This window comes from Talpa occidentalis, unplaced genomic scaffold (genome assembly GCF_014898055.3).
Source record: "Talpa occidentalis isolate TD23 unplaced genomic scaffold, MPIMG_talOcc4v2.1 talOcc4.11, whole genome shotgun sequence".
NCBI lineage: Eukaryota > Metazoa > Chordata > Mammalia > Eulipotyphla > Talpidae > Talpa > Talpa occidentalis.
In genome coordinates, this window is record NW_023601104.1 from 89,289,918 (window position 1) to 89,306,679 (window position 16,762).

Consider the following 16,762-nt stretch of genomic DNA (forward strand, 5'->3'; position numbering starts at 1 on the left):
TTCCCCTGTGTATGTAATCTTCCAGAATGTAACAAAACTGTCACCACCTTATGCTCAACATCAACCGTGGTAGACATTAATCACGTCCGTATTAATTCTAGGCCTCTTTTCTCTCCAGGAAAACAGGAGCTGTATACTTCTCCAGCACCTTGTAATTAAGCATGGCCATAAGACATGATTTGGTCGATGGAAGTGAAAAGTATATAAAAGGCACTTCACTGATGGTGCAGGGGGTAAGTTTCAGTGCAACAAGCTATTGCCAGCCACTGTGCCATGAGTTCATTCCCTGGCCAGGGAGCTGACCCACATGGTGAAACAGACTTCTCCTGTCTCACCCTCTGCTCCCCTCAGCAGTGTATTTCAGTAGATCTGTCTATTCTGCTCCCCACTCTGTCTCTGGTGAATCCTTTCATCCCCAAACCTCTGGCCTAGCCTCAGTTCTTGTAGGCATAAATAAATCTTAAAAAAAAAAAAAATAGAGAGAGAGAGAAAAGTATATAAAAACTAGTAAACATGTTCCTTATTCTCTTCCTCCACAGCAGAAAACCCTGAAAGTTCATGTGGAGACGCCACACCATAAAATGATGGTGATTCTCTCAGTCTGTATCCCTGAATGTGTATGCTAAGCAGAGTCCGTTATTACCAGTGTTCAGCTTGCAGTATGAGTGAGAAATAAACCTATGTTGTTTTAGACACTAGGATTTGGGGGTAATTTGTTACTGCAGCACAATCGAGTCTATGCTGACAAATACAATCACCACTATAGAGAAAAGCAGCCTGACCAAAACCTAAGTCTGAAATGTGTTTAATATTTTAGGACTCAGGGCCTCCCCGGTGGCGCAGCGGTTGAGTGCAGTCTCTGCAGCACTGGTTCAATCCCCGGCTGCCAGGCGAGGTTCCCACATGGCATGCAGACCTCTCCTCCTGCACCTGCTGCTCCACTCAGCAGTGTATTTCATCACTCTGCCTGTTCTGTTCCCTGCTCTGTCTCTGGTGAATCCTCTCACCCTCCCGTGCTTCTGACTGTACCCAGTGCTTGTATGAATGAATAAATCTTTAAAAAAAAAATTAAAAAAAATATTTTAGGACTCAGCTCTATAGATTAAGCTCTGAAAGCCAAATGCAACTGTATTACAGAGGAGCTCCTGAAGTGATGGGTGGAGGTTTGAGAGAATCACTGGTTACTCCTTCAAAGCCAAAAGTTGTAGGGAATTTCCTTCAAGAGTTTACCTTGAACTCTCTTTTCCCCTGAATTCCAGTATAAGGATCTTCAGTCCTGCCTGCATTTCAGGATCTGTAGTATAAAGAGAAATTCGCCATGGGGAAGACAAACTACCAAAGCCTGGGCTTGGGCTGCTGAATGATTCAACAGAGGTGGCCACACTGAGCCGGCGGACTCTTAATAACTCCCACAGCATGTCCGGCCCTAGAGGCCTGTGGGCTAGAGAGGTCAGCACCTTGGAAAAGCCAGTGAGTCCCCAGCCCAGAGGGTAAGGTTACGCTGTCTGTATCTTCAACAGCAGTTTAATTAGAAAGTGTCTGCTGTTGGTTAAATAAACACTCATGCATTATGAAACACATCATCCACTCCGCCCAGCAAGGTTGGGACCTGAGTCCCTGGCAGAGAGAAAAGTGTTCGCTGTCTCGGTAAAAACTTCCTTTCCCAAATTCAGTCAGGAGCTTGGTTACTGACAATGAGACAACAGTCTGGCTTGATTTTCAATTGTTAATTTCAGGAGAAAAATTCTGTATGTTCAAACAGCTTTTCTATGCAAATACAAGCAAGCACCTCTGGCTAAAGAGGGGAGGGGGAGAAACAGTCCATAAAAGCAGAGGTGGACTGATTTACCCCATTAGAACAGAAAAGAATCCCTTGTGGCTTTCTTCCTTTCAAAAAAATTAATTTATTTGCAATTGAGGTAATATTTAGATACCCCAACGAGGTATTGCCACTATAGCGCACCCACCACCAAATGACCTGTGGCTTTCTATGCCTCACTCCAACCCATCCTGTCCCAGCTAATGGGGCAGTACCTTCCAGAAATTCAGACAATTCCTTTTAGAAAACTTACTAAGGGGCTTGCTACAAAGCATCGCAGGAAACGTACAAAGGTGAGGAACATGCAAAGGTGAGGAAGGCATAGTTTATAACCTGTGGGGCGCTCAGGGTAGACAAAGACACATTACTGCTCAAAGCAAAGAATGTTAGGAACACTCAGACCCACTGGGAAGGGCTCAGTGGGGAGACCACTGCTCCCCTGCCCCTGCATTCATCCCATCCGTACCCCACAGTGCAACCCTGCACTGCCTCAGTGGCATGCTCAAGTCTTCCAAACTTGTAGAAGGCCTTTAGTTATCAATACTATTTTATATCTGTCAAATCTTATGATTGCAAAGGTGCGTAAGGTTCTAAGAGGACCAGCTCCTTTACCGTATTCTGTGGCGGAAGGTTGGGTACCCTAAGGCAGACCCGGGACAGAAGGCCAACTTGCAGCTCTGGATCTGCTTCAAGTCGTCCCTGTTCCAGCACGTGGGCACTGGTCGCTGTTGGCAAGATCCGCAGACTGAGGACAAGGACTTTGGGAAGCAGGCACAGCATAAGAGCCCCAAATCCACCTATCAAAGCGATCAGGAGCCTCCAGATGCATGAGCACTTCCCCTGGAGCAGGCCTGCACAAGCAGTTCTTTCCCTTCTGTGCACTCAGTGGGAATTTTCCTGTGCTTCCCCTGGTCTCCAACCAGGTCATGGAATAGCCAGAGGCCAAGCTCTTCAACAAGCACAAGGAACAACTGCCCTTTGATCACCGGCTCCAGGAAGCCACCCACCCTCTGCAACCCTGGAGCCCTGCAGGCTCCTCCAGATTGGCTTTTCTAGCCCAGGGTGCAGGGCTGGGCAAGGTAAGCGCCCCTGGCCTGGGAAGCACTGTGTTTGCCGAAGTTGACACTCTCTTGGGGTGGGGTGGGGATCTCCCTGAGCCACATCTTCCCAGGAGGGGGCTTCCCAAGGTGAAAATAGTCTACCTGGAAGCCCACCAGATCTGGGGAGTGGGCCTGGAGCCTCTCTGGGTGGCCTCGGGAGTTGGTGCTGTCCCCATCCCCTGGAAAGCAGAGGGCACAGAGGGAGCCCACACTGTGCTTGAGGTCACTGGTGCCTCCTAGAACCTGCATGTCAGCCTGTGCCCAGCAGTTTACAAGAGCATTTTCCTGCTCTGGCTCTGACTTGAACCCTGCAGGCCTGTAACTGCTTCACATGCTATGATTTTTATTCTTGGATATTAGATTTTTTCACCTAAGTTCACAACTATTTATGTAAAAGTGTGAGTTGTGATAAAGGGCTAATGAAGAAGAAAAGAGGTGGATAATGCCAACTACCATCAAAGACTTGGCAGTTTGGAGCTTTTGCTTGTGCATGACTGGTGGGAGTTTAAACTGGTACAGCCCTTCTGGAAAGCAATCTGGAAATCTTTGGTGTAATTAAGCATGCATATGCCCTATAACCCAGCAACACCACTCCTGGGAATATCTCCCCAAGAAGTTCTCCCTCAGCATCATGTATCTTGCTGTGGGTAAAAGCAGAATTGGAGCACCGTTCCAGCCCAGCGCAGAAGTAACTGATCTGGAAGGCATGGTGGATGTGTATAACCAAATCTGGGCAGCAGTTAACAAAGGAGAAGCTAGATGTGAACATGGCCACAAGACAAATCTTAAAAACACAGTACTGGGTAGAAAAAATAAGAAACACATCAAGAGGTGTAGCATGCTGCCATTAATATAAATTTCAGATGCATAACAAGAGCTTATTTCATCTCTTACAAGGGTATATGCTTTTTTAAAGATATATAAATACATCCAAACACAAACTGTCATGGGTGTCCCTGGGGAAGAATAGGAAGTATGAGAAGGGATGAAGGGAAAAAAATACATCAAACCAAGAGGTCATGCACTGCTGGGATGGTGTGTTATAAACTGAAAGCTTTGTATTCAACTCTCATTACCTGAGGTCAAAAGGAGAAAAAGACAACTCGGATCAACCCTTCCCCTCTCCCCCCACCCTGCTCTAATCTCTTGCCCTGCTAGGCTGGTAGGCAGATTTTGTAAGCTACTTTGGTATTAATGCTGATATAAAACACTGAGTACGGATTTAAAAAATAAAAAGGAATAAAAACATTTTGCTTGATTTGGGAAAAATATGAGATTTGTGTCCAAACTGAATTCATATATAGTGTGCTGTAGTGGTTTAAGAGGACAGGCATTGATGTCAGAAAGACTTGGTTTTGAATTAGAGCCCTATCGCTTATTAACCATGTCCACAAGGATTAAGAAAAGATAATGTATGTAAAGCACTTAGCACAGTGCCTACTGCAAAGCAAGCAGTGGGCAAATGGTAGCTATTCATAATAGATAATATAATTTATCACTATTTTTTTCATCTCCCTTAGTCCACACACCTTGAAACATTTTACATGGTAAGAAAATCATTATAAGCTTCTTATTGGCTTATGGTTTATACTCTCCCTACATCCAAGAGATTCAGAGGAATTATATATGATTAATAAATAAGAAAAACAGAACAATCAGGGATAAAAACAGAGCAGATGTCTTCTAAAGGAAGTAGAGAAAGTAAATATCAGCAGATACCCAGACAGAGCTGGTAGCTGCACTGGGACACAGATGTTGATCTAGAAATCATGGAAATGGAAGCAGAAAAGAAATTGTATGGGCTTCATAGTTTTTGTTGCATTGTGAAAACACATTCTGCTTATATAACTGTATCACTTGGGTTTCCATGTTAGGAAATACCTGCAACAAGTTTGGCAGAGATATAGATGTTTATCTTGACAGGTGACTCATGCGCTGAAGATTGTACATGAAACTGTTAGAAAGAAGGAAGAGGGTGCTGAAGTTACAGGTCTGGATCTCTTGCTTTCTGATAATCTCAGATATGCTTGATGACTATAGAAAAATAGCTGGTGAGCATGATTGTGAGATAGTCTTTCTCACATAGATAGTGTAATAGGGTGGTCCCCAGGAAAGGGGGAGGTTCCAGGTTTCCTGCCCCACCCAGAGGAGGGTAGAGGTGAGCAGAGAGAGAAGAAGCTGCAGAAGAGACTGAGGAAGGAGGGAAGCATCATGGAGAGCCAGAAGGGGACCTGGAGGAGGCACATGGAGCAGTGAAAAAACTGCGCTTGCCTTTTGGTCATGGACTGGGTGACACAGATGCGGGTGAGAAACCCTTGGGGAGGTGACAACGGCGGTTTTTGTCTTGATTTTGATTTTGCTTTTTTCCCTCCAGACTTGCCTGGTTGTTTCTGATCTTTTTCTGTGGGTCCCCAATGGAAGATGCTTTAGACTTTTGGCAGGCTTTGGGGTCTTGCTCTGGGCCAATCCTGCTTGGGTGGACTTTTACCCACGAGGGGACGGGTAACTTTGGATGCTTGATTTAAAAACTAGATTCTTTGCCTTTCCTGTGTTGTTTACTAATTGCATTAAAGTTTCTTCCCATTAAAGTCTCATGTTTTGTGTTGATGTGGCGAATGGCAGAACCTATACAGAGTAGTCAGCTTTGCAGGGTCTGGGGTGCCCCTCTCCCTGCCCTGTAACATTAAAAAGAAGGAAGAGGGTGCTGAAGTTACAGGTCTGGAAATAAGCTTGATGACTTTGGAGAAATAGCTGGTGAGCATGATTATGAGATACTTTCTCGCATAGATAGTAGTCAAGTTCCCATGCTCTGGAACCAAACTATCTAAGTTCAAATCCTACTCTGCCACTTATGAGCTCTGTGATCTTGGGGAATTTACTTTATGCCTCAATTTTCTCATCTGTAAAATGGTGGTGATATTACGTACATCCCAGAGTTCTTGTGAGAATTAAATGGGTATTCTGAAGGCACTTAGAGTAGTGCTGGGCACATGGTAAGAACCACATGGGCTCTATGAGCATGTAGTAAATAAATGAAAAAATAAATATCAGTTGCCATTGGCAAGTCTCTGGCAGGTGCTAAATTGCAGTATATTCTGACTGCATTATTTAACAAATACCTGGAGTATAGATACTCTTTGATGCTTTAAGTACCAGCTGTGAGGATAGCAAAGTTGTCTCCTGTGAACAGTTAGATGCTGAGTCTGTATTCTCACACACATAAAATATACTCTTTTTACAGAGACTGGAGGAAGATGTAAAACCACAGCAAAGACAGCAATCTTATAGATGTTATAATAAATGCAGGCCACTGGGTGCCTGAGTTTTTGTGCCAGGACCTTCACCTTCATGCATCTTAGTTCTCATTCTCTAAACAAAGTAGTTGCAATCATTAGCTAATTTGCAAACAAGAACTCAGGCCACACAGCCTGTTAAATATCAGTCATTTTGGCTCAAATGTTGTACACTTTCCATGAAATCACACTGTCCCTTCCTTATTCAATGAATTATATGTATGCTTTGTATGTGCGTGCATGTACATGGGGAGGGAGAGGAGTACTATTAGAAATAATCATCTCCTTGATGTCTTTTCTTGCCATGATCTACTAAGGAAAAACCCAATGACCACAGTTGTACTTCTTGAGGAACTTTGAAAATAAAGATTGGCATCTGTTATCATACAGGGTTTAAAAGTGATATGTTCACTCTTTTTAGCACAACCAACATGATGAAAGTCATCCATACAAAAGACACACTCCATGGAAAAATACCCAGAAAGCATGTGCAGGTGGGTAGAAGTGACGTCTTAGCAATCATCCTGAACCTAACCTAATTTAAATTTCTAGTATGTCTTTGGCAAAACTTCAGCATTTTTTAATGATTTGGTAACAGATTACGTATGCTACACCTCACAACTGATCCTGATGCATCAATATATCTCAGCACCAAGGTTGGTAAATGCTAGCTTAAGAAACACCAGGAAAGTGTATTCCCATGTAACATTTCCTTAAGAGTCAGTGAAATGCAATGCCTGGTATTATATACCTTTTAAGATTCGGTTGAGTTTTGAAGAATCTTGGATCCTCAAGAACTTTGGATTAAAATGGAAATGCCGGGCCTCCCCGGTGGCGCAGCAGTTCAGCGCTTGGTTGCGAGGCTGCCCTCAGCCTCTGCAGCTCCGGTTCGATCCCCGGCCGCTGGGTGAGGGTCCCACATGGCGTGCAGACCTCTCCTGCCACCAGCTGCTCCCCTCAGCAATGTACTTCGCCCATCTGCCTGTTCTGCTCCCTGCTCTGGGTCTGGTGAATTCTCTCACCCTCCCGCACTTCTGATTGTACCCAATGCTTGTATAAATAAATAAATAAATCTTTGGAGAAAAAATAAATAAATAAATAAAATGGAAATGCCAACTATACTCTCATTGTTTAAAAAAATTAAAGACAGGACCTCCCTGATTGATGGCCTAAGTCTCAGAGCTATCACTGCTCCCTGGCCAGGGAGCTAACCCACATTCGGTGCAGCAGACTTTCTCTGTTTGTCACCCCATAGCAGTGTATTTCAGTAAACCCGCCTGTTCTCCTCCCCACTCTGTCCCTGGTGAATCCTCTCACTCCCCTGCACCTCTGGCTTACACCTCAGTTCTTCATGCAGAAAAGAAAAAATATTAAAGGCACTGTTGGTGGGAATGTAGCTCAGCCCAGCACCAAAGGAAAATAATATGGAGGTTCCTTAAAAATGTTTAAAATGGATCTTCCACATGATCCAGCAATTCCATTCCTTGGTATTTATTCAAAGAATGCAAATACAATAATCTGAAGGGACATATGCACCCCCATGTTCATTGCAACACTATTTACAAGGCCAAGTTACAAAAACAAGCCACATGCCCAATGACAGATGAGTGGTAAAAGAAGACATGGTACATATACACAGTGGAATACTATTCAACTCTAAAAAGAGATGAAATTTTGTCATTTGCAACAACAGACATGGAATAGAAAAGATGCTGCTAAGTAAAATAAGTTAGAAGGAAAAAGAAAATATTAGATGATTTCACCTAAATGTGGAATATAAAGAAACAAAACAAAGGAACAGATGAAACCAGCCAAAACAAATTCTACAACTATGACAACATCACTGATGCTATAAGAGTGGGAGAACAGGGGTGAGAATCAAAGGGGGAGAGAGGCCTAATGGTCTATTGTGGAGGATTATGGGTGTATGGTGGTAGATGTAGCATGATAAGCTACACCCCTACATCACATACAGTGTTCTTACCTTGATAAAAATAATTATAAAGAACTATAAATTAAAGAATAATATCCAATTTAACCATCCTCTTGGCATTAGTTGCTGAGTAGATGTATGGATTAGCAGTGCCAGGAAGCCTGGACAGGCAGCACAATAAGGAGAACCAACAGAAACCATCACTGCCTCTGCATTTTCTTAGGAAAATGGTCTAAACTCATGTATTCAGCAGCAGTCTGGGCTACAGGAGAATTGTCAGCCATGAGGAACCTTCCCTTCGGAAGGGAAATTAGAGATCCTCACATACAGGATCCCTGTCTCACATTTCAACAGCATCAAAATCTAACATCTTTCCATAATAGTCAATTGCATTATTCATTTTGTTATGAAAACTCCTCCAAATCTGAAACAACCAAAGAATAATTAAAGATGTAACTTAACCTCTTATAAGACACAAGTTGGTTTTCCTTGCACAGTGTTAAGAATAGTGTTCTTGGGGTTTCCCTGGTGGTACAAGGGTTAAAGACACAGTGCTATCAAGCTATACAGTGCTATCAAGCTATATAGCAGCCACTGTAGCACAAATTTTATCCCCGGCCAGGGAGCTACCCATATGGCATAGCAGACCTCTCCTGTCTCACCTGCTGCGCCCCTGAGTAGTGTATTTCAGTAGATCTGACTATTTTGCTCCCCACTCTGTCTCTGGTGGATCATCTCACCCCCTTGCACCTCTGGCCTGTACCCCAGTTCTTGTATGTATAAATAAATAAATAAATATTTAAAAAAAATAGTCTTCTTGCTCCAGGATCAATATTTCATCATTGAGGCTACTAGAGTGGGAGGACAGGGGTGAGAATCAAAGGGGGAGAGAGGCCTAATGGTCTATTGCGGAGGATTACTAATATTTCACTTTGACTTTGACTTTCTATTTTAGACACATAATACATATCAGAGATGCACATATAAAGGGAAATAATCAAGCTCCATTTAAAGGTTTAGCCAGATAGTGATTTGTTCATTCAGGCTTGGTGAATGTCCAAGTCAAGGGTTCTGTCCAGTGCGCCAACACCTTGGGAGTGGGGCAGTCATGCAGCCCTCGTGGAGACAGGGTGAAAAAGGCTAATGGACAGTGTGAGCATGTTTACATGGTAAACATAAAAACAAGTAATCTAGAACCAAAAGACCTGAACTCTGGAGCTGATTCTATCCCCCTCTTAGTTATAATGCTTAGAAAATTCTCCAATTTATTACATAACTCCATTTTCCCACTTTTTAAGGGATGATGTTAAAAAAAAAAAAAATATCTGCCCTGGGGCCTTCCTAGTGGCACAGGAGTTAAAGTATCTGCACTATCAGCTATCGCCAGTCACTGCAGCATGAATTCGATCCCCAGTCAGGGAGCTGACCCACTATGCACAGCAGACCTCTCCTGTCTTGCCTGCTGCTACCCTCAGCAGTATATTTCAGTCAGTCTGCCTGTTCTGTTCCCTGCTCTGTCTCTGGTGAATCTTCTCACCACCACCCCTGCCACACACACACTTTTGGCCTGTACTCCAGCTCTTACATGCATAAATAGATAAAAATAAATCTTTTTAAAAAATTCCTGCCCTGACCAATGTATAAGGACATTGCTACACAGTTAAAAGTTAAAACTTCTTGAAATTTGATTCCTTCTGAATAGCTATTTCTCCAAAGTAGACACATAGGTGGCCAATAGGATTATGAAAATACCTCTGTCTTTTCTTATTATGAGAAAAATGTCAATAAAAACCACAACAAGATGTCACCTCACCCCTGTGAGAATGGCTAGTATCCAAAACACAAGAACTTCAAGGGCAGGAGAGGATAAGGAGAGGAGAAAACTCTTGTACCCTGTGGGCGTGAATGTAAATTAGTAAAAACATTATGGAAGGCAGTCTGGAGAGTCCTCAAGAAATTAAAAACAGAAATTCTATATGATTCAGTCACCCCACTTCTGGGAATTTACTCCAAAAATATAAAAATAGTAATTAAGGAGACAGGTACATCCCCACCTTCATTGTAGCACAATTTACGATAGCCAAGAACTGGAAACAACCTAAGTGCCATCAATTGAGGAATAGATAAGAAGACGTGGTCTGTGCACACCATGGAATACTATTTAGCTATAAATAAAAGATGAAATTCTGCCATTTGCAACACGGATGGACCTAGAGGGGAGTGTGCTCAGTGAAATAAGCCAGAGAGAGAAAGACAAACACTGTGATTTCAATCCCGTGTGGTACAATCCCTCGTGGTACAGAAAACAAACAGATGAGCTGAAAGACACAAAAATAAACGTTTGGACTTTAAGACCAATTAGTGGTTCCTGGAAGGGAAGAGGTACATTTGCAAAAGGGGTCAATGGTTTGATGGAAAGAACTGGGTTTTTAGTGGTAATCTTAATGTAGCAGATATACATGATGCACCCCTAAAACTTTTATGTTATATCGCAATGTTACTTCAGTTAATAATTTTTAAAAGTAAAAGTTAATCCCTACAGTGCATCTGTTTTTTGCTTAGTATATGCCAGGCATAGTACTGATCTTTCTGTCATTAATCTTTATGTCTTTATGTCATCTGTTATCTCATTAACCAGCACACTGTCCTTTGAAGCGGATGTCTTTAGGGTCCCCATTTTACAGATGAGGGAAAGAAGACACAGGGAGTAAGTGACTTGCCAAACAAGTCAAGCTGGTGAGTGGCAGAGTTGAGGGGTGGCCCCTGCCAGCCTCGCAAGATGGTGCTTGGCATTACATATGTAACAGACAGTACAAGGGATTTGAAGGACAAATGGATGACTTTGGTGGATGGCTGGAAGGTACAGACCCAGAAATCTGTCAAGTAGACTCTCCCAGAAAACAGAGACAATTATTCTTTTTCTGAAAAAATGTTAGAAGAAACTTCTCTGAACCTCCTCTTTGCTGATCCCAGAAAACTGCCCATCAAAGGTACAATATCAGCATCCACGGCCCTTCCATTCAAGCTCTGGTGCTCAGAGTATCCTCAGGTGAGACAGACTAAGGATCAAAGGCGACACCTGGGAGGCAGAGTCAGGGGCTAGCGCTCAGAGCTGCTGCCTCCAGGTGAGGCCAACTTGGAGGCTTCTGTGTAGAAGTTTTGTTTGACATAGCATGTAGATGTGAGAATGTTGCCTTTTTCTTTTCCTCTGGTGGTCAGATTCTGGCGCCTCTATCCTGCAGAGTATCCCCATGACCTGTTTGGGTCAAAAGCAGCCTGTCTGGGGCTGTGCCCCTGTGTGCCAAAGGACCAGGGGCAGCAGCAAACACAGGGAGCCAGAAGGAGCGAGGAGCAGAGCTCAGCTCAACAGAAGGCTCCTGCTCAGCTCGCCCACAAGTCACCACACAGCAGTGGCGCCTCGAGCAGTCGTGACTGCGGTACTGAGTAAGTTCAAATGTGTTCTCCCTTCTTTCTCTGAGCAGCTTGGTTATCCTCCTAATAAGCCCTTCATTAATTAGGAGGAGATGTCAACATGCCAACAAAATTAGCAGTTTCAATATCTCCCTAAAGTGTGAGCGTTCAAAGAAAGTGAACACTTGGTCACTCCCTGGTTATTTTTACTCTCTGCCACCCACCTACCTTTTGGGCAATCTGTTCCCATCAGGGTGCACCCTTCAGCTCCCTCTTTCCCTGCCTTTCTGGCTCCTTTTAAAAATGGTATACTTGTCTGCCCCCTTCTCTTTCCAACCTTGGTGAATTCCAAGTGGCCTGCACTTAACCCCTGATGCCAACCACAGTGCCCAGTAGAAAGAGTTAATAAGCCCATTGCTCTGGGCACAGCTAACTTGGGGTTATTTGGCCCATGAGTTTAAAGATAAAATTAAATGGGCAATGAAGAAAGAAAAGAAATGAAATTTAAATAAATTGACTGGGGGCAGGAGGTGGTGAGAGATAGAAAGATAGAGCAACTCCTCAAACTTACCAAAATGGGAACTTCGTTACCATGAAATCACAAGTGTTCCTCCTCCTCAAAGAAGCACCACCAATGTCAAGTTTCCTATGGCTGAAATACCCCCTTCCCTGGATTCTTGATGGTGGGAGACTTTTCTATAACTCTGAGTTGGGTAGGGTGGATGGATTAGGGTCCCCCAGTAAGGAAGGAGCTACTGGAGCTAAGGTTTGGAGGCAAACGCAATCTGGGGATTCCTGGAAACAGTGGGACACCAGGATAGCAGCAGCCCCCACTCAGGCATTTCAAAGAGCAAATGAAAGTGAACCCCAGATGGACACACCTTCATATTCTTCATACTCAGGGCTCCTCACACTGGCTGCTAGCTTTTCTGTATTAGACGTTTAATATATTATGATTGAAATGAATCCAAGACCTCTCCGTACTTATTTGGGATCTGAAAATATAGATGAGGGATGGGATAAATGATCCAGACTTGTAAGTTGTAAATAGTAGGCAGTAAAATTAAAAAAAAAAACATACACACAAACAAAAACCTTCTGCCTACAGACATTTTAGTCTATGTAGTTAAAAATAACAGCATTTATTTCACAGGGTTGTTGCAAAGATTAATTGAATAGCCTTGGACCTTGAATTCCAAAAAATATCGTGCATTTTTATTTCCTAACTTCATGCCCGTGTCTAGGACTTCTTCTGATCTTGTTTGGAAGCAGCTACACGGGGGTATAGGGGTGGGGGTGGTATGGTTGAAAGATGTGTTGCCCCAGGGCCTGTTTGAACAGGTGGACTAAATCATGGACTGGCAAGTCCTATCCAAACAATTTGATCACCACATTGACCAGGAGGTACCACGATAGATAAAAAGCCTTAGATCCTGGCTAATGATCATCTCACAATTTCCTGGAGGGAGAAGTCTGAGAGCCCCAAGTGCAATTGGAATATGACCCGTCTCTGCATGCCCAGCTTAGCCCAACCCAGAACAAGCTGTGATGCTGCCCTCCTCCTCTCTGACGTGGATCTACCCTTCAAATATGTCCTCCTAATGGCCACAAGGAGCCAGGCTAAATCCATTCCTGCACTGGCTCCCTCATGCGTGTCTCTAGTAATGCCTGGCATGCTTCATCTACACCCAGGGCTCTTTGGTGAATCCTTTCCCCAGAGGGCAGAGGACACACTCCCTTGGGTTGGGGTCTGTAACAGTCTGACACAAATGCCACTCCAAGTCCCTACACCAAGTCCCTACACTTCTGACCCCATATCACTGGGAGCAAGGCCTGACTTTTTAATGCCGCCCCAGGTATCATGACCACCTAGCCATGCATGAGGACCTCCAAGCTACTCAATCTCTAATGGCATTTCCAGTTCTGATTTTTATGAGGAGGAAACATTTCTCTTTAAGCATTTCTCTTTATTTGAACTTTTTAAGGGAGAGGTTGCATTTGTTAAAACAAAAAGATGCTCTGATGAGCCCATTTAAGGAAAAGGGAGAAGTGGGAGATTCAGGGAGGAACTTGGGGGAGGTGGCTGGGCAGGGATGTAAAGGGAAGGGAGAAACAGAGAGGGGAGATGTGAGATCAGAAGGAAGACTGGCAATGAGAGAGGAGGTTTAAAAGAAGAACCAGGCAAAGAATTTAGATTTACCCTCTTGAAACCTAAACACTCAATTGCGTATGTATGAACCTTTTTTTTTTTTAATTTCTGCCTGTCTTCCTCATTCCCTTCCAATCTGCTCATTGATTTCCCCTCAAAGAATCACCCTTTTCTGCTGACTAGAATCTATTGGACTATCCCAGGGAGTCTCTCCACCCCCAGTAAGAGGTGGGAAGTGGTTCTTGCCAGGACAATCCCTCTCTGGGATCTGAATCTTGAGAACGAAAGATATTTAATTACAGATAGAATAGAGAAAGGCATCTAAATACTGAGCTGATAGCCCTCCAACTTACCAAATTATCTTAGCCAGTCAGCAAGTTTTTAACTAGACTTGCTTGAATTTCTTGATATGCAATCATAGCAAGAACAAAAAAGAAATATTTTTAACTCTTCTAAAGTTTATTATACAAGTCATTTTTTTCTTGTTTTATTACCTTGAAGGTTCTAGAAAATGTAATGTCATTATTGGTAACATGGGCATCCCTGAATACTTCCTCACTCTTATTGAAATGATTTCCATATATGTCAGATCTACCATTTTTCAGTAAATAATTTTTATCTAAGCCATCGTCTTTTATTTCCATCTTACCTAGATTTTAAACAAATGAGAATATTTTAATCAAATTTGATAAATATCAAATGTCATTTGAACCTGTACTGATATGACATTATTTTTCTTCTTTTAATGAGTTAAAAAAAAGGTTATATTGATGTTTTCTTCATGTGAAATTGCATATAAACTATACAAAATCAACACTTTTTCTCTACCCAGTAATAATTACTAAAAAATAGACATGAGAAAAATATTTTATTCACAACATCAATAAAAACTATTTATGAATACATTTAGGGAAAAAAGGCAGAGACAACACTAAGAAAAGTACAAAATTTTACTGATAAATATAAAATAAAGTCTGAGTGAAAAGAATACTGTGTTTTAAATGGGAATACTTAACATGAAAATGCCAATCATCCTCAAATTAATAATTAATTGAACACAATTTTTATTAGAATCCCATCAGATATTTTAATTGAATAAAACATACAAATTCTGTATGAAAAAATGAATGCCTGAAAATAGAAAATAAATATCAAAACAGTCAAAAAAGATCAATGAGGGAAGAGTGGATGGTATAGATGTCAGACTTTGGAAAACAAATATGAATTTAATCAATAAAGAATTATTGTAGGAATAGATAAAGAGGTGAGAAAAGAGAACACAGACTCTAGAAATAGACTCTGGTATGTATAAGAATTTAATAAATGACAAAAGAAGCATGCATTTCAGTGGGAAAAGATGGTTATTTAATAAATAGTGCTGGTCCACAAGGTAGCCCAGCAAGAAGCACTAAAGTAAGACTATCGACATCATGGCAAAATTCCCTGGGTTTAAATCCCAGTTTCACCACTTTATCTATTCTATGAACCTTTGGACTAGTTACTAAACTTCTCTGTGCTTTATTTGTCTCCTCTGTAGAGGGACATAGCAAGAAAAATCTGTCTTAGTGTTAGGAGGAACAGGAATTAAATTAGTTAATATGTGCAAAATGCCTATATCAAACAGTACCTACAACATTGTAAGCTCTAAGTATTAGCTGTAATTATTATAACTATCATTAGGAAGGAAATTAATATGAACCTCCAGCTTACACCAACTTTTAAAATACATTTCCAGGTAGATTAAGATTTAAATATAAGGGCCTCCCTGGTGGCACAAGGGGTTAAGCACCACACTATGAAGCAATACACAGTCTCTGTAGCACAAGTTCCATCCCTGGTCACCAGGGAGAAACCCACATGGCTCAGCAGACCTCTCCTGTCTCACCCGCTGCTCCCCTCAGCAGTGTGTTTCAGTCAGTCTGCCTGCTCTGTTCCTGCTCTGTCTCTGGTGAATCCTCTCACACCCCCACATCTCTGACCTGTACCCCAGTTCTTGTATGCATAAATAAATAAATCTTTAAAAAAAAAGATTTAAATGTAAAAGGTAAATCAAAAATGTTTAAAAAGAAACAAAATCTAAGAAACTAAACACACTCTTAAGAGACATTCTCTACAAAGGCTGGAGAACCAGAAGCTATAAAACAAAAAACAGACATTTAACTATTTTAAAAGGTAACTTATTTGATGACAAAATATACTCTAATCAAAACAAATAAGTAATAGACTCTGGAAAGTCAAAAAAGAGGAACATCTTCAGGAAGAAATGAGCAAAGGTCATGAATTATCCCTTCAAAGAAGTGCTCAACTAAATAGCCCACAAACAAATGCTAAGATGCTCAGATACACTTGTAGTCTGAGAATTGCAATTAAAATGAAATAGCACTTGACACTCCTTAGTCTGGAACAATTAAGAAGAGCAAACATCCCTGTTACTATCAGGGATGCATGCATTTATTTAAAGGGTGCTCTTAATCACTGCTTGAGGTTTATGCTTGTGAATTTTTCTTTCCAAAAGCAATATGATAGCATCTATTCATGGCTAAAGTGAGCATTCCCTTCTGTTCATCAACCCCACTCCTTGACTATATCATAGAGATAAAAGCACCAGTGCAAATGATAAAGACAGTTATTGCAGCATTGTGCAAGGCAGAATTAAAAGTGGAAATAAAATTAAAATCAACAGCAGAATGTCACATATAATAATATATTCGCACAATGGAATATTAACGCACCCCTTAAAAAGTCTGAACTAGACATGGTGGGATTTCCATGAGGTGAGGCTGAGCAAGAAACACAAAATGGGGGCCACCCTGGAGATGCAGGGGGTTAAGTCTCAGCACTATCAAGCTATCGCCAGCCACTACAGCATAAGTTCAATCCCCGGCCAGGGAGCTAACCCACATGGCATCGCAAACCTCTCCTGTCTCACCCACTGCTCCCCTCAGCAGTGTATTTTGGTGGCTCTGCCCATTCTGTTCCCCACTCTGTCTCTGGTGAATACTCTTACCCTCCCGCATCTCTGGCCTGCACCCCATTTCTTGTATGCATAAATAAATA

The 16,762-nt window shown here is 42.1% G+C and overlaps 1 protein-coding gene across 1 annotated transcript in view; it reads right to left on the reverse strand.

Moving 5' to 3' along the window:
- The window catches only part of NRXN3 (neurexin 3), a 1,487,041-nt gene that overhangs the window by 1,191,141 nt on the left and 279,138 nt on the right, over nt 1-16,762 (reverse strand). The gene's annotated exons all lie outside the window — the stretch shown is intronic.